Source organism: Canis lupus, chromosome 2, assembly GCF_011100685.1.
Source record: "Canis lupus familiaris isolate Mischka breed German Shepherd chromosome 2, alternate assembly UU_Cfam_GSD_1.0, whole genome shotgun sequence".
NCBI lineage: Eukaryota > Metazoa > Chordata > Mammalia > Carnivora > Canidae > Canis > Canis lupus.
In genome coordinates, this window is record NC_049223.1 from 31852246 (window position 1) to 31872746 (window position 20501).

General features: G+C 44.2%; 1 long non-coding RNA gene across 1 annotated transcript in view; it reads right to left on the reverse strand.

Annotated features, from left to right (window-relative positions):
* Nucleotides 1-271: 271 nt before the first annotated feature.
* LOC111091728 overlaps nt 272-20501 on the reverse strand; it is a 32290-nt gene continuing 12060 nt past the window's right edge. Inside the window, exons 2-4 of the long non-coding RNA XR_005355403.1 lie at nt 16008-16250; nt 8293-8480; nt 272-1394 (exon numbers count right to left, since the gene is read on the reverse strand). This is a non-coding gene — a long non-coding RNA (uncharacterized LOC111091728). The remainder of the gene's footprint in view (nt 1395-8292; nt 8481-16007; nt 16251-20501) is intronic.

Genomic DNA, 20501 nt, shown 5'->3' on the forward strand with positions numbered 1-20501 from the left:
TGGGGGGCTCAGCGGTTGAGCTTCTGCCTTCAGGTCATGATCCCAAGGTCCTGGGATCGAGTCCTACATCGGGCTCCCTGCAGGGAGCCTGCTTCTCCCTCTGCCTGTGTCTCTGCCTCTCTCTCTGTGTCTCTCATGAATAAATAAATAAAATCTTGAGAAAGGAAAAGAAAATATATTAAGTCATAGAGACTCTTTCTGCAGAGAATAAGAGCACAAATTTCCATACATATATTTCAAGATTTTATTCAATTTATTTTTTAAAGGGTTCACCCATTTCCTCCACCTCCCACCCCTTGATTCTTCTGTTCTATTATTTTGTTTTGTTTTGTTTACTGCATTACAGCTGATAGACAACCTCAGATTCCTTTCAGGCATGCAGCACAGTGAATCAGCAACTCTGTGTGTTACATTTGCACAAAGTCTTGATGCAAGTGAAGATGTGGGCTAAGCAGGTACATGAGAGAAGAGCTTTTCACATAGAGCAAATCTTTGGGAGGAAGGTCCAAGGCAGGAGTGTGGCTGCATGTTGGAGGACAAGCCAGCTGGCCTGCGTGGCCGGAGAAGGCCTCTAAGACTTTAGGTGTTTACATGCACACGGTGAAGATGTGAGGTTCTTAAGCTCCTGGAAGCTTTACTTCAAGCAACAAAGAGAACCATTGAGCAATTAAGAGCTTCAAGTGTGCAAGTGCTCTAGAGACACGCAGGACAAAGACAGCATCTAGCAATGGCCTGGTGTCCTCTGAGGTCAGGAAACGTCCCCAGATTTCAGCCGTGTTTAGCCTGAGACCTTAAGGATGAATAGAATTAGCAGAAGAGGGGCCTGCAGTGGTGGGATGGCATCGGCCAGGCAAAGGGAACAGCAGGAGACGTACGGGATGGCAGGAGCCTTTCCCACCCATGACACTAAGATGTGTTCAATGCCGGCAGGAGAGAGAGAGAAGGTTTGTGTCTAAAATTCTGCTCTAAGAAATGCATCAGCCGCTAACGCGGCGCCTGGGGAAGCCATTGCTCACCACCACCTGCCACGTCCTCCAGAAAACCTCCTCCGGCCACACGTGGCCCGAATAAATTTTCTGCCTATTCAAACAGCAGAAAAATGTGCAAGTAAAGAGAAGGTAGTGATTTCTGTTTGTTAATGATTCCATTTATCTGCTTGGGCTGGAAAACTGTGCCTGCCTGAGCTCATGCTCGTTGGTGACCAAGATCCTGCTTCTCTGCACAATCTGCTCTTGGGTTGGAAACCACAAGTCTCATCTCCCCATGTCTTCCACCTGCCAACCGTTCATTTTTCCTTCCCTTTATTTTGTAAATCCTTACTTCGTAAAACATTTTATCTGTGGAGTCATTTCTTCCTGACTTGTTAGACTGTCATAAAACAGTCTGCAGAAAACCTGAAAAATAAAGGAAAACAGGATAAGAGAAATAAGACACCAAAGAGAAATACATGTTACGTCTTCGTAACATGTTAGAGCGTGCTACAATCTTCATGTAGAGCACAGGAATGGATAAGCGAACACCCTCACACGGGCACCTGGGTGGCTCAGTGGGCAAGGCGTCTCCCTTCTGCTCAGGTCATGATCTAAGGGTTCTGGGATCGAGCCCCACATTGGGCTTCCTGCTCAGCGAGTAGTCTGCTTCTCCCTCTCTTCCCCACTCCTGCGGTCTCTGTCTCTCTGTCTCTCTCTCAAATAAATAAATATTTTTAAAAATAAAGTTAATTAATTAAATTAAAAAAGAAGACCTTGAGAGAGTTGATTAGACATTTAAATTAAGAATACAGAAAGAAGAAAATAAACCAATGCACTCAGAGAAGAATCTTTTCTATTACTAAAGCAAAGAATAAATATCATTTCTCTTTTAGAAGACAAAGACTTTAATAAAGGATAAGAAAACTAAGCACAGTTATTTTTAATAAAACATGTATGAGAACACACATACACACAAATGCTATGTAAATCAAGGGAGTGAGAAGTTCAAAATCCAATGAGATAAACGATAAGAAATTTTTGCCAAAGGGATTATCAGGCATGGGTGCAAAGTTGCATATGTGAGATATTTATCACAGTCCTTTCATGATCAGCAAAAATTAGGAATATACTAAGTGTCCAAAAAAAAAAAAAAAAAAAGGTCTGCATTGGTTTAAAACAGCGTAACATCTTGGGGCACCTGCATATCTCAAGTGGTTGAGCATCTGACTCTTGATTTGGCTCAGGTCATGACCTTAGGGTCATGGTTGGAACCCCACATCGGGCTCTGTGCGTAGCGTGTAGTCTGCTTCTCCCTCTCCCTCCGCCCCTCCCTCTGCTTTCTATCAAATAATAAATAAATAAATAAATAAATAAATAAATAAATACTTCTACAAATTTTTTAAAAAATCAAACAATGTAAATTCTTGAGAAGAAATGTTCAGAAGACATTTGAAGGTTTAGCTTCAGAAGTAGTTAAAAATGTTTTAAGTGGTTTACCACACTATTGATAAATGATTCTAGATAATATTTAAAAATTATCGTTTCAATATGGAACTTCATACTTATTATATCATTATTAAATGCTAAATATTATTCTTGAGTAAAATATTGAGAATTTTACTTAGTATCTATTTACTTACAATATTGAGTAAATGCTAAGTAAATACTTACCTTCTAATGCTAAGGTAAGTATTTTTCTAAAAGACACCAGAAATAGATATTCCAGGTTGTCACTCATCTTTTGATAGTTGAATAATTTATTGTGTGTGGTTTCTTTTGTTGTTTTCTTTAGGGAATGTATCAGAAATTTCTTCTGCAGAACTTGATATTATATAACCACCTTTACTAAGTGGTAAGAGCTGAAAGCAGTAATTTAATTTGTGCCTAAATCATAGTCTGTGGGGTTCTCTTCAGATGGTTCACCTATTACCCCACAACTGTTGAATCACCTCCTCCTTTCCATGGTAATTGGAGATGTCACCTTTGGCATATACTACCCTGCATATTCTTGTGGCTGTTTGCTTTTTTTTTTTCCATTCAGCTTGTAGACTCATCCCTAAGGGCTGCTTCAACAGTTCACTGTATGTTCGTGGGGTAGGAAAGTCCCTCGTGTCCTGCTCACGTCTTCCTTCTTCTATGACATCTATCCTTCCAGTTGTGCTTCAGTGTATTTTTTAAAAATATATAAAGCAGGGCAGCCTGGGTGGCTTAGCGGTTTAGTGCTGCCTTCAGCCCAGGGTGTGACCCTGGAGACCCGGGATCGAGTCCCACATCAGGCTCCCTGCATGGAGCCTGCTTCTCCCTCTGTCTCTGTCTCTGTCTCTCTCTCTCAACTAAATAAATAAATAAATAAATAAATAAATAAATAAATAAATAATCTTTTTAAAAAATAAAAGAAAATATATAAAGCATTCTGAAGAAGTGACATTAACAAAACATCAGAAGAGGGAACTTCAAGTGCCCTTCCCCAAAAGAAACATTAAAAGACAAGCAGAAACTTCCAGAACCAAGGTTGTCAGACCCTGGAAAACAGAGTGTTACAAACTCCGAATCAAGACAAAGTCAAGGGGCATCTGAGTGGCTCAGTGGTTGAGCCTTTGGCTCAGGGCGTGACTCTGGGGTCCTGTGATCGAGTTCCGCATTGGGCTCCCTGCAGGGAGCCTGCTTCTCCCTCTGCCTGTGTCTCCACCTCTCTCTCTGTGTCTAAATAAATACAAGTTTTTTTTAAAAAAGACAAAGTCAAGTTAAAAATGGCAGAAAGCATCTTGGTGATTTGAATCTGGGCCCCTCTCACTTCCTCCCAGCTCAGTGGAGGTTCTGAGGTTCAGTGTCCATGTCATTTGTGTGGGGCCTGGCCCCATCCCCAAGAAAGCAGAGCAGACCTTATTTGCAAACCATGTCTGTTCTAACTCATCTGGTCTCCCAAAGGACTTCGGACAGATGCTTTCCTCGTGTTTTTCTAACTTGGACCTCACCCAGGGCCAAAAGCTGTGAGTTGTGAAAACATGTACGGTGCCCAGGATAAACCCTTGTATGTTGGGTCAAATAATTTCTGAAAAGTGCCAGGACCACTTGCTGGAGAAAAGGGGAGTCTTTTCAACAAATAGTGGTGATAAAACTGGATCTCCACACACAAAATAAGGAGGTTAGATCCTGACTCACATCATGGACAAAAGTTAAAATAAATCAAAGAGCTAAAGGTAAGAGTGAAAACTATAGAAGTCTTAGAAGAAAATAGAGGTAAATCTTCATGAAATTGGATTGATAAATGAATATATGTATATATTCATATTGTCCCTAAGGGTTATTTGCATTGTCTGTGTGTGTATGTCTATATCTATCTATATATATATATGTCTATATCTATATCTATGTCTATATCTATATCTATATCTGTATCTGTATCTATCTATATATATTAATGTAAATATTAATGTATATTAATATATACACACATATCCTAAATGCCAAAAGAATGAATAAAAAACATTGAAAATACATAAATTGTACTCAATATGTTAACTTGAATGGTCATGTGGCCTCTCTGAGGATATCTGTGTTTGGGGAGTTCTTTGGAGCAGTGGTAGATGTTATGTGAGGAAGGAGAGAGTAAGTGATGGATTAAACCATTGAGATTTGGGATTTTTGTTAAGGCATGTAACCTTTTTACCCTACTGAAGCCATGACTCCAAATTACTTATTTTTTTAAAGATTTATTTATTTACTTATTTGACAGAGAGAGAGAGAAAGAGAGAGCACACCAGCAAAGGAGCAGAGGGAGAGGGAGAAGCAGACCCCCTGTTGAGCAGAGAACCCTACTCGGGACTTGATCCCAGGACCCTGAGATCATGACCTGAGCTGAAGGCAGACGCCTAACCGATGAGCCACCCAGGCACCCCCATGACTGCAAATTCTTAACAACACGGGCCTATTTATCTTCATCTGCAGTAGTTTCTAAAATCCGCCATTTACATTTAGGTTTTTAATATATTGGAATTATAATTTTTGACTAATTTTTCCCAAATAGAAGAACTATTATTCTTGAACTGAACTGTCCTTCATTTCCCGGCATCCACAGTGCCCTGTCTGCTAAATGTGAAACTCCTTTTCCAGGACAACAGAGTTTCATGACATCTGGGCTACTCCTTCTCCATATAAACTTATGAATCTAATGATCAATATTCTCAGGAATACTAAAATCAAGTCAGTTGTGAGGAATGTGGTATTTTGTTGAATTACACAACAATGTAGGGATAATACCTTTACAGTGTTCAGTAACTACACTGTTCAGTTCAGTAGCTCAACCACGATATATCTTTTTCTAGGGCACTACAAGCAAATCTAGTGTAACGTGAACGAAGTGGTAATAGCTGGTGTTTTTGTCATATTTCTGGCATTTAAACACCCCAATTTTATCATCTCACCTTTGAAAATGATTTTCGCTGAGATTTTCATTTTGGGGGCATCTGTCTTATAAAGGTAAAAGGAATTCATTCTCTTACTTGTTCCAAAATAGACTTCTAAGACTTTGGATATTGAATTGAATGGAATATGTGTTTCTGCATACATTGAGATGAAAAGGTGTTTCAGTCCTTTCATTAGTGAGAGTGATAAGTGGTCGCACACGCGTGCTCATGTTCCATCAGCCACGCATTCCTGGAATAAGCCTATGTGGCCATGTTGTGTTTTCTAAAAGAAACATTGTGGATTTGAACAAAAAGAGAGGGGTTGCTGGGGGTATCCTACAGGAGCCGCATCAGAATACACCTAAAGCACATTTCTTGCATCGATAAGGCATATTTTTCTCCATAAGGCTTTTCCAACCTGAAAGTCAAGACAGTTTGTGTGGCAGGTGACATTCAGACAGACAGCACCGTAGTCCAGTGAGCACGCTGATGGGGAGAGGAGTTAGCCTGGTCTATGGGATGGTTTAGGAGACAGAAAATTCTCCCTTCCAGTGATGCCACTCACTCAATATTGAGATTTCAATATTGCCAAACAGAAATTTCTTCAACCATTAGGTCCTACATGTTCTGCACTTGGGTGTCAGCAAGTCTCTCCTGTACCCTGGCTGGGAACTGTCCACACATATAGCTTTCCTCTCTGCAGCGGATCCCTCCTGGGATGCGGCGTCAGCCTCCCTGCTCGGCCTATGCTACTTGAAATTTCACTGGCAACTCTACTTACGTAACTTGGGCTTTTCTGGACTCCTCTCTCATTTTCCCATCTCCCTCTGCTAGCTTAGAGCAGGTTTTGGGGGCATACACTTGTCATCTCTGAAGCCCCAGGCATCAGGGTGGTGCCAGGGAAGGGGAGCCTATAGACCAGGGCTTTGGGGACACTGGAGGGCCTCCGAGCCGCGTGACTGGTGCATCACCAGACGAGCTCTCCCATTTTCTCAAGTGATCTGGTGTCCACTGACTTGCTGGCCGGTGACTGGTTCTGGAATCTGCCCGGGGACAGAAAATCAGCAGGAACTGGGTGCCAGGAGTAGAATGAAGCACTCCAGAAGGCTCTATCACCGAATTAACTCCTATTATGAAATTAATACTAAAATAATTTCATAATATTAATAAAATTTCATATTATTTGAAAAACGCATCTAATAAATGAAATTTTGTTATGGTATCCAAAGATAACATTGAATAATAATAAAGTCAAATAGGGTATATTCTCAATTCAATAATACTCTAGTTATAATGATTTACAGAAGTCATTATTTTGAGTAAAACTGCTTATTAAGTGGTACATTTTTATTTCCAAATAGACTGGCTCGTATCTATATGTTTAACTAGCTTCCTGGCCCCATCGCCGGTGCTGTGTCAGGGCTTCTGTGTAAAACAGTTTGTCTGACTAATTAAAATGTGATTTCCAAGCCTATTTGTTATTACTTCTATTATCTTCTTGTAAGGCTCTGAAATAGCATGTTTATGGCTGCCTGCAAACTCATCTAATTTAATATTTGCCTAGTAACCTAAATGTCCCCATTTAACAGCAGCTGCCCTTGGAATACAGATTTTTTTTTTTTCCACAAGGCAAGCTAAATTTTAACTAATTGTCACTGCGATATTCCATTCTGACTGGGTACATGAGCCTTTTCGATGGTGAAATTGGAATTGTTAAATGCAAGCGGTTATTAATTTGTTCTCAGTACAAAGGATGCAATTATTCATCTAAAAATAAAGCTCTTAGGGTCGGGAGAGAAGCAACGAATGGAACAAGTCCTCATAATTTAATATTCTTCGTTTTGATTTTCTTAGCAGATCTTCTGAATGACATTTAGAGGCCAGAACTGAAATTATTAGCCAGCATGACCAAGCAATTCAAGGGACTGTAATGACTCCTACAAAAATTATGAAATGAAACCAAATGATTACAACATTTTCATAGTAATTGTCCTTTTCCATCTCAGAAACCCGGAGGAGGCCTACAGGGGCCGGCAGGTGCCCCGGGGCCGGTGGCCGCCAGAGCCTGACCTCTGCCGGGAGGCAGCACGGGACCTGGGGTCTGCGTTTCCATTGGGGACCCCGGGCCATGCTGCCCCCCTGAATCCCACACCGCCAGGGGCCAGGATGGATGCAAAGTTATCATGGAGTTTAATTCACTGGCTTTGAATGCGGTTTAGACAGAAGAACTCAGGTGATCCGAGTCCCTTCTGTCCGTAGGAAGCTTGGGATTAACGTAACCGGTTATTCTGCAGAGAGAAGGACACAGAGACCTCACGAAGCCTCAAAGTGCACAAGTGATCGGCGTGGCTTTATAAAAAATACATCGAAAGGACTCCTTGACTGTCAACTTGGGTACTTGGCTTTGTGTCCATGTGGCTGGTCCCTCTCCACCTGCAGGCTGGCGGGCTCCTTACCAGGTGGACCGGGCTGTGGGGCGTGGAGGCCTGTGTCGGCAGAGCCCGCTCCAGCCCACGGGCATTATGCCGACCCGCAGAGGCCTGACCCCAAAGTCCCTCGGGGGGGTTCTGGAGAGTATTTCCCCACCTATATTACATCGTAGACTCTTGAGATGGTTTCACACCCGACCCTATAGCCGGAGTGGGGGACAGCGTGGCGGAGGCAGGCTGGGCTGGGGGTACTGTCTCTGCAAGACCAGGACTCACCCCTGTTCCGAGCAGCTGGGGGAGCAACGACCGAGGGCCGCTCCCCTGCCTGGTCGGGTTTCCCTGACCTGGAGAAGCCCCTGCACCCTCGCCGTAGGGCCGTGCTGGAGTCCTGGGCTCTCCGACAGCCCAACAGGAGTCTGCCGTCCCCCCCATATCAGGGTCGCAGGGCCACCCCCCCAGTGGCACCGCCCCCCCTCCCCGATCTACCTGCTGTCAGTCGCTGCTTCCCTGCCACGAAGATCCTGCAGAACTAAAATATGTGCCGTCTGGCTCTTTGGATGAGACCTGTGCCGACCTCTGTTCTAGCAGAGGCTTCCATGGCTCTTCCTTTTCCTAGAAACTTTCAGTAGGTCTTTCCCATTGTCACTCTCAGTTGATCAAGCTGTTTCTGTGCCCTATTAAAAATAAATAAATAAATGAAGAGAGTACTCTCCGTTTCCAGACATCTAACTCCCTCTGCCCACGTGACGTGTCCCGTGCAGTTGCTGAGGCTGGTGCATCTCCCGAGGCATCTCCCGCAGCGTGGACGGCCTCTTTTTGCTGGGCCCTTGCCTGGGGGAAGGGGTGAGGGGCTCTCTGGGGTCTCTTTCACAGGGACACTGGAGGACCTCATCACCTTCCAAAGGGCCCTCATCCTGACACCATGACCTTGGGGGTCAAGTGTCAACACGGGAATTTGGAGGAGCCACAACCATTCAGTACATACCACGTATCACATAGGTCCTTTGGGCTCCTGTCTGCATAAGCTCCTGCTCCCCATCAAACAAGCGCCTCTCCTGGTTCCAGTGCGAGTGGTGTTCTGCGCTTAATTGTTGGGGCCAGAACCTACACGTGTTATTCATCCTTTCCCTATGCTCATGTGCAATCTTCCAGCAAATCCTCTATCTTTAAACTGTATCCAGAACCCCACAGTTTCACAGCACCTCTACCTGCACCACCTTGCATGGAGCCACCAGCACCTCCTCAGCCGCAATCCCAGTTCTTCCCACTTCCGCATCCTCTACTCTATGGTCTGCTCCCCTCACAGCCGGTGACTGACTAGCCACGTAGAGCACGTTGGCCAGGTTAGGTCCCTGCTCGACAGCCTGCAGTGGCTTCCCACGCCACTCAGGAAAGAAGTCAGTGTGTAAAATGGTCTCGAAGCCTTATAATTCTGGCCACATCGACCACGGCCTGCCTCACACACACACTCACCCCCTTCCCCTTTGCTGGTCTTCGAATACACCAGGCATACTACTGCCCCAGGGCCTTCACCCCCGCGGCTCCCGATGCCTGACCTCTCTCGCTCTGATTTTCGCATGCTTTGCTTCTTCTCGTGCTTCATGTCTGTTAAAATGACACTTCTCAGTGCGTCACTCCTGGCCATTCTGCTAAAAATACAACGCCTCCAACTGACACTTCTATCTCATTCTCTCCTTACTGAAGCCCTGGATTTTTATCTGGCCCATACCAGGCACTACATGGATTTTGTTGAGAGCACGAATAATGCTCTGCTGTTGCAGTTTGGCCCTTCCTGCCTACATGGTTTCATGCACTTTCCTCTCTCTCTGTCTCTCTCTGTCTCTCTCTCTCCCTGTCAGCACCTGTCACTGTCCTTATGACATCGAAGGAGTACTCAGAACGGCATAGGGCATCACACCAGTTGAAGCGCCATGTGCATTCCCAGCATGTTGTCTCGTTCTCCAACAGGTCTCGACCCTCATTGTCCACGCTCGGCCTTTGAGCCTCTTCTGGCACAGAACCCAGGCCCCGTCACCCTGAATAGCACTGGGAACATGCATTTGTCCCCACGCGACCTTTCTCCTCTCCGTGCCTCCCTGCAACCTTAGTCCTCTATGCATTCAGCAACTATTTACTGAACATGTTCCATGTGTTGCTAATCACAAAGGATGTAATAGTGAGCAAAACAGGCAACGGGCCTGAACTCACAGAGCACGAATGTCGGCCCAGGAAGCAGGGATTAAGCACATAACACCACCAGGTACAATTGCACACCGTCCTGGTGCAGTAAACTCAAGTTACAGGGCGGAAGCAACCCCAGCTTGTTTCAGGAGAGTGAGAAAGGATCTCCCCGAGGAAGAGACATTTAGATGATATGCCAAGGACGAAGAGAAGTAGTAATAAGCTGGGGATCCCTGAGTGGCTCAGCAGTTTAGCACCTGCCTTTGGTCCAGGGTGCAATGCTGGAGTCCCGGAATTGAGTTCCACGTCGGGCTCCCTGCATGGAACCTGCTTCTCCCTCTGCCTGTGTCTCTGCCTCTCTCTCTCTCTCTATGTCTATAATAAATAAATAAATAAATAAATAAATAAATAAATAAATCTTAAAAAAAAGAAGTAGTAAATAAACTGAAAGATTGGAGACAGGGAAGCTGTGATAGCCCTGAGAGGGCTAGGAGCCAGGGCTCCTAAAGGCAGTGGTTTCCAAGCACAGCTCGTAAGAGTGAGCAAGAAGCATCCATGGGTTATTCTGGCAAAAGATTTTATGTAAAGCAATGCCCTCGGGGGGGGGGGGTTGGTCTTGGCGCAGAAGGAGGGGCACTGCTGAATGGGAGGGGGCAGCGGCAGGGCCCACAAATCTTTTATTCTCTTTCTTCTGAATGAGTGGAATCATGTGTCATTGTTGTGTGCACACTACCAGGAGTGTGAATCCTCTTATGAAGTGATTCTGACTCTGGGGGTTTTATGTCTCCAGCACAAAAAGGGGGCGGCCCTGGAGACTGGTATGTTTAGTCTCAGGTGCCAAGAAATGTCCTGTTTGGGAACTCCAAATACCCTTGAGCCTGGGACAAAAGAGAGGCGGTGGGGCTAGCAGGCGCTGGGGGCGGGGTGCACCATGGAGTTCAACTGGAGACCGTGGGGCCTTTGTCTGGGGTACCCGGTGGGTTGAGCGTCGAGAACAATTATGAGCTGCTTCTGTAAAGAGTGTGGATAGAGCAAGCGAGCTGGGGAGTCGATGGTATTTTCTTTCTCTGGCTCTGTTTTCTGTGGAGCCAGTTGGCATGGGACGTCCTTTAGTTCTGGTATACTTTACACAGCACCATTTGTCACCTACTATGTACAAAGAAGTGTGATTGTGCTCTCAGGCATTTTCATCAGCTGTGTTTTTTTTGCATTTAGAAAGTTAGTTAACTTGAATTACAGATTCCTTTTCCAAATTCTTCTCACGGGTTCTATCTAATAAGTGGTGAAGGCATTTCAGATGTCGTGCTCTGATCATTTTGGCAGGTAAACTGGATCCTAGGTAACACAAATTATCCAAACTTAGTGATAATCCAAACTTAGATGGTGATATAATGGCACTAAGGGATTATTTTAGAAAAACTTAAGATATCTTTGTGGTTGGTGATCCCTGGGTGGCTCTGCTGTTTAGCACCTGCCTTCAGCCCAGGGCGAGATCCTGGAGTCCTGGGATCGAGTCCCACATTGGGCTCCCTGCATGGAGCCTGCTTCTCTCTCTGCCTGTGTCTTTGCCTCTGTGTGTGTGTATGTGTGTGTGCGTCTCATGAATAAATAAATAAAATCTTTTTAAAAAAGATATCTTTGTGGCTAGAAAACCAATGGATAACACTGAGTCCATGCCAACCACCGCTGTGGTGTGAGAGTCACTGTTATTTTGAACAATCACTTATTACCTATTTTTAAATTACTTAGATAGACATTACAATTCTTTTTTTTTTTTTAAGATTTTATTTATTTATTCATGAGAGACACAGAGAGAGAGAGAGGCAGAGACACTGGCAGAGGGAGAAGCAGGCTCCATGCAGGGAGCCCGACGTGGGACTCGATCCCGGGTCTCCAGGATCATGCCCTGGACCAAAGGTGACGCTAAACCGCTGAGCCACCGGGGCTGCCTGACATTACAATTCTAATCAACAGATTTCTCTGGAAGATATTCAGTGAGTGGATGTTTAATGCAACTGTCCTTTGGGTTGTAGAAAAGACAGTTTTACATGCAGGTAAAGGCAAAAGCATAGTTACAGGTGGGTGATTACCTTGATTTTGAGACAGGCAGTGAAGGTAGAAAGAAAAGGTAGATGTGCCTCACACTGCAGAGAAAGCATTGATAGCAAAGAGTTCATGACTGGATTTGGGGCATCAAAGAGCGTGAAGTCATGGGTTACCTCAGAGTTGAAACCTGATAACCAGCAGTATGATGATAGAAATAAGGAAAATTTGGTGAAAAGCTTCATTGGAAGACATAAAGATGAGATTAATATTAGATATATTGAATTTTCTTTGTTCAGGGAAGGAATCATTTATCAAAGCCCAAATCTCATTGATTGTAATTTAAGAAAATCAAACCGGAGTAGATCTCGCCCTCTTCCTCTTTCTGTCAATAAATGTTGGAATGAAGATAACCGATTCTTTGCAAAATAACTGAGGTGCCACAATGTCCTCTAATAAATAAATCATTCCATTGTTCCAAATGCATCGTGGAGGGATGTGTGAGATAAAGGCGCTCGCGTGAAATCGGCTTTCAATGAGACAAGGTGCTTTATTGTGAGATCTCTCCTGCTTACCTTTCTCCATTGAGAGGACTTAGCACATCAAGGCGGCAGGCTTCCTCCTCTCACATTTTGAGAGAGAGGTACCTAGACACACCATTAAATCTGCTGCTCTGGGAATAAAGTGAACCACTGCAACATGAAACACGTTCAGGAAAAATGCGATGGGAGGAGTTACCGATGAACCAGCAGCGGTAATTAATGGAACACTTATGCCCATTGTAGTTACGAGGTTGGCCTAAGTCCAGTAGGACAAGGAAGTCAAGTCTCCTAATTAGCTATGATTAAAGAGCAGATAGAAAGTTAAAATACACCAGGACACACGGTAAAAGATGAACCATACTCAGAAAATTTTGAAAATGGCTGACGTTAGGTCTAAATACCTTTCTCGAGATTTTAAGGTTGTTCGGGCACATAGACCGAACATTATCATAGAGGACGGTAATTAAACATCTACTCTGCTTGTCCTTTAGTATTTCATATCTGGTGTCATCTGATATTGGGACACACACAGAGAATAAGCCATCTCCAACCAAATTTATGAATGAATGTGTGCTCTGAGCCACATTAGTGATATGATGTGTAAACACCCACCTGTAGGTTTTACTGCAACAAAGCTCTGTATACGACATTACGTCATATTTTCACATCATTTCAGGTATGTGACATTTGTAAGTCTGAGGCACTTAAAGTCCAGAGATTGTTGTATCAGTGATATATCATTGAATGCAACCTCATAAAGCTGAACTTAAACCATCTCCAGGTACTGAGATGATAAAAGTATCATCCCATTTAATATTACAATACATAAAACACATATATTTGAGAGCCATAAATGTTATAACTTAAGACATTAATAATTATTTTTATTGACTCTGTAATAATTAAACACAGATGTTTCTGTTTATTATGGTCTTCGTATATCATATGACCATTAATTTCAGACAAGAATGTGGAATTTGGATGTTTGTTAGCCAAGTTGAAAGCTGGTGGTCCCTCTGTAAGCTCACACTCAGGGGCTTTCTTTTCTGAAGGGAGAGAGAATGTTTTGTCAAGGAAAAGCAATAGAGGAGGAATGTCTGGGGGAAGGCCTGGAGAGCGCAGAGCTAAGGACAAGAGCCTTCCAGTTAGTTTGTGAAGTGTATATATGGATAGTGTGAACCAGATACATTTTTAAAAGTCTGACATGCTCCCCCCCAAAAAAGCATTTATATTTTAAGTGTTTTCAAGATGGATGTCAATTATTTGTGTAAACACAAAAGCCATAAGTGGTATGAGATGAAATCTTTCTAAGATTGGATTATAATAATAATTGTTGTGATTATTTTTAAATTGTGATGACTATTACATTTGTATGTATCTATCAAATAGTTCTCTGAGATTTGATTGGGGTTGCGCTGAATCCATAGACCTCTGCAAGCTCGAGTTGGGCTCCCCGCCCCATTCTGTTAGCCCACAGATCCACTCGACAACAAGCTCCATGGAGTGTAGACAGTAGTCTAGGGATGAAGCCCACTCTGGAGTCAGGTCTTGGACAGATGGAGACCAGAGAGGCAAGACCAAGACAAGGGATCTTCCGGGAAGACGGGGTGGTGAGAAAGGACAGATGAAAAAGCTTCTATTCAGGCGCCTTCAGGGCACACCATCAACTATAATCCACCTGGTGTGGTGTTACTCAACACAGCAGCCAGCCCACCCGAGCCCCGCTACTTCCAAGCCTAGCCCACCATTGCCCTGCTCCAAAGGACTTGACAGCACTCATGTCAGAACCTAGGGCCCTCCGGCCTACCTTAAACGTAGCCTACACAAAGCCCTGCCGCAGAGAATTTCAGAACCCTGGCTCCAAGAGCAAGTCCTCATCACACTCTGGAGCCAAAGGGAGGAACCAAGGCAGGCGTTTCTAAGACGACTACACCGGAAGAGATCCACATGTGTTCATCATGACCCTCCCAGCATGAGGAAACGCCGAACATGCTAGCATGGGTGGGAACACAAGACCCCCGTCCCCAAAGACTTGACCTCCCCATTTCTGGTGGTTCAAAGTTTCAAAAACCAACCTTTATGACTGGAGTGCATAAACCACGGCGACCAGGGCCACAGGATTACTAGTTAAGCTTTATGATCTGACCAGCTGTTTGCAAGAGCAAAGTCACGTCAAGGTACCAAATTCCTCTGAGGGCAAGTACACCTGCTCCCATCTTATATAGGACAGTGGGGTTTAAAGAAGGTAAGTCACATTTCAAATTGACAGGTCTAAGAGCTGAAACTATTTCTCTCCTGATTTCCCACGTTGTTAGCTAACGCAAAGCACTGTCTACCCCAGGAAAGTGCCTTACCATCATTTTCAGTTTTCCCCTATGACAAAAAAATTTCATTTCTCACAAAAAAACTGATTTTATTTCTCCCTAAAACTATGAAGGCAAAAAATATTTCATAGATTCTGGTTCCTTTCTCACCTCTTCTGTCTTCCAGCACAAGGCTTCTCTCTCTTCTCTTCGCTCACCTCTCACTTGGGCTTAGTAGAGTTAAGGACCCTCAGGATCAATTGCTTTTGTAATGGGAAAAATTAAAACCCAGTATTGGAAGCCACAGGCTACAGGAGGGTCAAAGTAGCTCCTCCTATATTGCACTGTTCACCCTTCATCAAGCACCACCACCCCCCCGACCCCGGGCCTGAGTGGGGGAAGAGGTGAACGCAGGCTTGACGCTGTTCTTGGGTCTGGTGTGAGTTCCACATACCAACAAGGAGGACACACAGAACACTGTACGGGGGAGAACGTGGAGGACAAACTCAATATTCAGAACCCACTCAGATCCCGATTCACTGAAAACAAGAATTAAAAAAAACAACCCTATATATATTTAAGACAATTAAAACATTTGAATATGGACAAGTTATTATATGACCTGACAGATTCTTTTTTTAAAAATCCTCTTCAGTATGATTATAGGGTTGTCCTACAACCTGACATGTACACGTCTCCTTTCTAATTAGAAACATGGGATGAAGTATCTGGAGGCTAAATGACATGTTGCCAAAATTTTATCTTAAGTACTCCAGCAATCGGGGGAGAAAAGGACAGAGAGGAAGGCAGGCGGGAGAATGAGAGGCGTGAGATCCCACCTACAGACGAGGTTGGGGAACGTGGGCGCGGGATGACATGCACATAGGGCTTCATTCTACTTGTGCTGCTGCGCCTGGGTCTGTCTGATGTAATACGAAATTTAAAAAAGAAACAGTTTATGGCATCAAATGAGCATCTCATAATGAGAGTCATTATGAGCAAACACCACTGACTTGCCACTCGGCTCTGAGCTGGGGCCCTGCGTGTCCCGTGGGGAGGACGGTTGCACTGAAACGGGCAGGTACGTGCCAAGGAGCAGTGCACGTCTCCCAGGATGGGTGAGTCAGCGTACCCCAACGGCGTGGCTCTGGCCTCCCTGCGGTGACAAGGCCAATCAGGGCTTCCAGGTGACAATGGCATGTGAGAGGGCAGTTCCATCTCGCTCAGAAGGCTGACCTTGGACATCTGCGGCTTTTGTGCCCCCTCAAGAGCTCTGCCGTGAGGGGGAGAAGGTGAGACCATTCGCAGGTGACACAGGGAGCAGTTATGCAAAGTGACGTGGGTGACAGGAGAGCGGGAGGGCTTCGGGCAGTACCTGCAGAAGGAGGAGAGGAGGGAGAGAATGATTTGGCATTGCTTTGCCCAAACAATGCAAAGCTGTTTTTCCAGGTCTAGCCATGGTCTCTCCAATGATGTGGACCTCTTTATACGCGCAAAGGGATGGCTCCGATCATTCATTGCTTCGATTTAAAAAAAAAAAAAAAGTGCTGAATTTTGGTTCCCAAGGTGAGCCTGATTAATGCAAAACACAATTCAGGAGGTTCTGAGCCCTACCCTTCCTTTGGCATGATTTAGATGTAAAGCAGAGATGACTATTTCACAATCCACTGATAAAATTTTTCTAAGACCAAAAAGATGCTAGCCTGAATATGAAATTTGTCTCATTCTAGACTCTGAAGCTGCTCTACTTGTCTGTCTGTCTGGAAAAGAAGTAAGACTCCGGAGGAAGCTATAAATTAACAGGCCACACAAAGTTCTCTTTTAGGGAAGACGTTTTCATTTCCAGTCCAGCCGCCCGCCTATCTCACCAGACTGTTGCCTGAGGACTGTGTCTGGGGAGAGGTGTGTCAGCGAGACGGAAGTGCTGCCGCCAACATATTTCCCAAGGTCACGATGCACAATTCATAGCAGCTCAATGAGGTGTCATGTCAGTCCTTGGGATTTCAGATGCCACCACAACACGGCCTGGAAGTACAAAGCCATTCCTCTTGTCGTGTTTGGGCTGGTGTGGTGGCCGTGCAGGTACTAGGATACAAGCAGAGCCCTCTCGTTCTGTGAAAATGATGGGTGTGACGCATGCTGCCTTGGGAGGCGTGTACATGTTCATCCCCGAGTGGATCATCTTAGGCTCCACTCGTAATTAAACTTACGAATATGGTCTTGATTCATTCCTTGACCCAAATACCATGCCGCGGTGAAACTATGTGTCCTCATTTCCTCTGCTTTCCCCCTGTTTTTTTAACTTTTTGTTTTTAATTTTTTAATTAACCTTTTCATTTTGAAATATGTGCTAAAAAAAAAAAGAAATATGTGTTATTTGCAGAAAAGTTGGGATGATACTACAGAGGAATGCCATACGCCACGCCTGATGTCCCTGTTACTAACATCTTAAATTGTATATTTGTCATAATTCGTGAGCTGGTATTAATACATCATTACTTACTGAAGTCCATGTTTTATTCAGATTTTCTCACCGTCACTTTCTAAAATTAACTGCATCACACTGGCAACCCACTTGCACATGGTCGTATCATGGTTTCCTAACACTTCACATGTATGATCAGATTTAATAATAGTAAATAAGACACGATCAATATTAGGAACCCCCCCATATTTTTTGAATGAAGAAAGCGAAATTCAAAATTGACATAACACATAAAGTTAAATAATATGAAAGAGAACAATGGGGATTAAAGCAAGAATTCCTAACATTTTCTGGGGCGCCTGGGTGGTTCAGTTGGTTCAACATCTGCCTTTGGCTCAGGTCATTATCCCAAGGTCCTGGGATCGAGCCCCCACATTGGGCTCCCTGCTCAGTGGGGAGTTTCCTTCTTCCTCTCCTTCTGCCTCTGTCGCTCCCCTGCTTGTGTGCTCGCTCTCTCTCTCTCCCCCTCCCTCCCATCGAAAATAAATAAATAAATAAATAAATAAATAAATAAATAAATAAGTCTTTAAAACAAAGAATTTCTAACACTTCCTTATTTTATTTTATTTTTTATTTTTTTAACACTTCCTATTCTACTTGGAAGAGATTCTTTCCTCGCAAAGAAGATACCATTTTTGTGAGAAGTATGGCATATTTATAGTAAAGTCGTTCTTGACATAAGATCCATCCATTTATAGCCACAGAATTATTTTACACTATAGGAATTAAATAAATAGGGAGCTGAGAAATAATTCTATGCTATAAGAGCTCAGAAATGCTGAAACTGTTATACTAATATCACCCAATTATATTTCCTTCCTCCTAGTCACCTACTCCTTTCATCCCTATTGATTTTGTATACATTGTGCCTACACTAACCTATGCCCGTAATTATGGACTCAGTACCAAACAACAGAGAAATACTTATTTTTTTCCAGATTAAAGAATTCATTGCAAGCATGAAAACAAGAAACTTTGAACAACCTCAGAGAACGTGATGGTGATTATTTAGTGTTTAGAGGATCTCTATTTCCTCTTTCTATTTCTCCTTCTCCCGTCTCCTCTTCTTCTCTGAATCCAGGTGCAGAAAGTATAGCAATTAATATTAACCTGAATTTGATTATTTGGCTCTTCAGCATTTCATTGGATTATGTTGACTTGGTAATTTGATTGCTCGGCAGATGTGAACTGTACTGATTGCATTAAAATATGTAAAGGAAATGAGGAAATATCACCAGACCACATGGTAGAGAGACTTGATCCCCCGCTGCTGGGCACGTCCTCCAGGGAAAGAGATGGAGCGGTGAGTGGCGCGGCGGTGGCCCCTCAAAGCCTCTTCTCCGAGGAGCCGACTGTGAGACAGGGTAACACAGGACTTTGCAGCAAGGTGGTGAATTTGTAGGTGGAGTGAAATCCTCTAAAAATTCCCATGATCCTGTTAAAACTTAGCTCATGGCTGTCCTGCTAGAGGAAAGGATAGCCTTGCTGGCCCCTGGAGTGTGGGCATAGGGAGCGAAGCGAGCATGGGGCTCCCAAGCCACGGCGGCAGGGCCTGGAAGGACCCGGTGGGGACCACGCAGACCGACGGCAAAGGCCAGGCTCTAGTCGGCAGAGCACGTCCCACCGGAGTGAGCAGAGCAGGGTGCTAAGGCTTCAGGCTAGCCAGCGTCAGGCTGAACCTTCTCAAATAGAACCTAGGCTCTGACCAGTCTCTCTGGCAGGGTCCTTCGGGGAGCCAGGGGATGGCAGGCAGGGGTGGCACGCTTATGCCGCCCAGGGCATTGATCCAGAAGCTGAGACAGACCTGAGCTGGCACATGTTGGCCTGATTTGCTGCCGCAAACATAGAAGATGTGGCTCGGCCCCAGTAGAGCCAGAGGAATGTCGTGAGTATAGGGACACTGACAGGCAAGCGCCCTTTGCCGGGTAAAATATAAGACATCTGGTCACCTTCATTTTTGAGCTAGACAATGAATAGGTTTTTAAAGTGTGAGCATGTTCCCTGTGTGCCCTTCTATTTTTACTTGAAAAATCTGACAATCCCAGATGAATATCTCCTACGGTTTCCAAGGTTTCACCATCGAGAACCCCAGAGGAACATTTGGGGGGCCGAGTTTCTCCGGAGGCCTCGCAGAGCAGCCCGAGGAGTACTTTCCAACAGGAAGGAGGACTTTACCCGTGGGCTCCCCACACCCCGCCTGCCTCACTTGGCTCTCAACCTGATTGCGTTTCTGACATCCACCCCTCATCTCATGTTGCTTTACTTAGAACCCTTTATTTTGTTGCTTATACAGTATTTGTCGGATTTGGGGCAACATTAAAGCCGCTGCCACCTAAATTTGCGGGTAATCATTCAATGTGATGTACTTCCATAGATTTACTTTGCAAATGCTCGGATATATGTCAACGCCTTATCTGTGGGGCTTTGAAAATTAGTTTTACAATACATTCACAAAAATTTAGATTAGAGGAAGCCTCCATGAGCCATGCTGAATAATTCAGAGAACAGTGACTTGACGCTCATTTATTAAATATGAAAAACACGGCATTTGTGCAGTGCTTTAAAGCTCTGGCGTCTATCAATGACAATTTCCATCTATTCTGAAATAAAATGCACAATCTGCCACTGATATTATGTTTTCCCGGATAACTCAGACATCATTCTTGCAGAGGTAATAAATTACAGTATCTTCTTCCTGAAACACGACAGTCAATTAGCCATTATCTGCCATCCAAACAGTCAACTCACTCCTGAGAGGATTTCGAGATGAATCCTGTCATTCAGCCCATAAGCAAATTGATAAAGATTTTTCTCCCCATTGTAACAGAATCTGTGAATAGTCTGACTTGGTTTCTCGGTGAGTGTACAGTCACCTGCATTGGGAATCCATCACACGTCCGCGTGGCCTGAGACACTCTGCACACGGAGCTGCGGGCCCTGGGAATGCGGCTGGTCTGAACTGAGGCAGATGGAAGTGGAGATACACGCACCGGAGTTTTGACTTCGGATGAAAACAAAAAACACTGTATATTATTTTATATTAATTGCATCTTGGATCCATTTCCGTATACATGTATATTGGTATATGAAAGATACTGTTAAAATTCCGCCTTTTTTTTTTTCACTTCTTGATGTGATCAC